The sequence below is a fragment of the Etheostoma spectabile genome, chromosome 16 (assembly GCF_008692095.1).
Source record: "Etheostoma spectabile isolate EspeVRDwgs_2016 chromosome 16, UIUC_Espe_1.0, whole genome shotgun sequence".
Taxonomy (NCBI): Eukaryota; Metazoa; Chordata; class Actinopteri; order Perciformes; family Percidae; genus Etheostoma; species Etheostoma spectabile.
This window is the reverse complement of record NC_045748.1, coordinates 3,479,203-3,482,042: the sequence shown is the minus strand read 5'-3', so window position 1 is coordinate 3,482,042 and position 2,840 is coordinate 3,479,203.

Here is a 2,840-nt window from a genome sequence, read left to right as displayed (position 1 = left end):
CAAAACACCTGTTGATGTCTGTCTTCCTTAGTCTATTGACTGTTAAGGTTTTTCTCCTGAATGACGTCAAACACATTCTGCACTTACTGTGGCGTCGTGTGTTGACTGTATCATTAGTGCTGTAATGACACCAAACCCACGATTAGGTTTGCATCACGATTTTTGACCCATGATTTGAAACAAACCTTGATTTCTTGATTTTTTTTTTTCTAGTAAACGTAATACAACATCCAAGCAGCAACCTCTGGTGCTAAATTATGAAGCCAAAAGTGTCAAAAACTGCAGATCCTCCAAAGGCCACTTAAGGCTAGCTCCAAAAGTGAGTCAATTCCCATGGAGCCCAAGTCAATCACTCACCACAATCAGTTTGGTGACTCTGTGTCAGTTTTAGCCTTCTAAAAGCTGTTCTTAATAAAAGGACTTCCATCCAAAACTGTGTCCCCAAATGTACCCATAGACAGAAACACACATACACACACACAGGGACAAGCAACAGAAATACTCACACCGTGCACACATAATTAAAAATAATTTTTCAAATTTCCACTAATGAGTGTGTCTACTCAGCATTAGTCAAATGTTTACCCCCCCCCACACTTCCTTGTCCTTGGCCTCCCAAACTCAACCGTGGCTCATTTGTTACGTTGACCGTCTACTTTGTAAGCGACGTAGCTTTTCACGTTTTCCTTCACACAGCATCCACACCCGCTCCATCCCTGTTCATGCTAATTTCCACTAATGATTAGTCAAGGATAAAAAAACATTGGGGCTTTTCTCTTGCTGCTAACAAGTCGAAGGCTCTCACCCCATAAAGATTAAAGGCAGGCTCTTTTGTGCACTGTGAAGCAAAGTCCAATAAATCCTCATTGATGCTCTCGAGGGGTAATTATCACAGGAACCAGAGGCAGAGATCAAATCACTGCGTGCTATTGACGGTGTAGCTTGATACAAACAGGTATGTTGGATCAGGCCGCTGTAGGGTTTATCAGTTTGACTTATCAGTCCTTGATAGCCTTGCAATCTCTCTCTCATCTATCTCTATAGGGTTTTGGCACATCCTGCATGGCCAATTGAAATATATGATTTATACATGTTGAAGAGCAGATTCAATGTGTACTCTAATCCCCAGTAACAGGGTTTGCTGGAAATAAAAAAAAATGGTTTGCAAAAAACACAAAGTGCTGGTAATAAAGGCAGACATTGTGACAGAGCGGGAACCAACTTAATAAAGAAGCCTTTATAAAACCATAGCTGTACAGGATTTTGGAATGCTCCTGATAGAAGAAAAATGAACTCTAAACTCACATGCTGCCATTGTTTGAATTTTCTATCATTTAAGTTTTTTTCACCTTAAAATAGATTTATTTCCCCCACTCTATGCTTCAATACTGCCATGCAGCATGCACGTAATAATCTCAGCTATTTTCCTTTAATGATAAAGATTATTGGTAAAACCACTTCTGAATGAATCCACACAAATCCCAGTTTGATGGGGTTTGCTACTGTGGAAATGGAGGAAAACAAGATAATCTCTGAATAGCCCATAGTATTGAGGGGTGGGAGAGGCGAGGGGAAGATAAGCAGCCAGAGAAAAACAGAAAGAGTGGCAGGAAGAAATGGACAAAGAGAGAGAGTGATACAATTCTTCCTTCTTCTCTTTTCTCGTGGTGTGTGGTGTGTCTGCTCTGTATGCGTTTCTGTGCCTCCATAAGGACCGGTGTTTGTGTGCACACGCTGATGATTTTGACAGCCAGGCTGTATCAGCAAAAACAAGGCCTATAAATTGCAATGGTTTTGAGATGCCTCATGCAGCTATTGACTGCTAATATCTTGGCTGGGCCTCTGTGGAGTAGCACAACAAGCCAGACACACAGAAATATCTGTTATCTCAGAAAGACACTGTGATTCTACATGCAAACACATTTACCTAATACATACATACATACATACAATACATGAGCATGAACACATTTACATCCTATATACACACATGTTCATGCAAATATGCTGTATTCCCTGATGCTTGCACCTACTGTATATGAAGGAAAGGCTACCACTTTGCTGAATGTGACACCTTTTTTCTGCACTTTTACAAAATATTCACCAATTCTGCATATTCCTCAAGGCTCCTCTGACTCGGCAAAACAGGAAAACTGTGGGGAACGCTTCATAATAGGCATGTTGCATAGATTCATTGAATCACTCACGCAGTGTTTTAAATGTGCAACACAAATATCAATTATAATTAAAAGAGTAACACAACAGCTGTTATCAATGGACATACTTTAGGTCATGACTGACTGGAGATCATGTGCTATGAAGAATATATTCTCAATACAACCCATGTGAAAAAGCACATGATGTTTCTGAGCAGATGTGCAACATGCACGTTTGGCATTGACCTGTAGATACACTGCCCTCTGGGAGTGCTGTTTGAACCTGCTGGAACATGTCAGTGAGATTAATCATTCCTCATGTCACCAACATCTAATTAGGTGTGTATTAAAGTTAAAGTTGAATTTCAACCAGGGCGAAAACCTCTTTGACAAAACAGACATAATTTTGCAGAATTACTATATCATAGTGTATATTTATTTAAAGTTCTGATGACTTATTCTGTCATATTTTGTGCAGATACTGTATGTGTTCATTGCCTTTTTGAAATAGTTGGAGGTGGAGATTGTGCACCTTAAACAAGTGTTTCCTGTTGTAATTATGAAAAGTATTATAAAAGTATGTTTCTCAAATGTTCTCATGAAGGATTTTTGCAATTGAGAAATTATCTTTTTTATCTTTCACTTATGTTGTTATAAGATATATATATATATATATATATATAT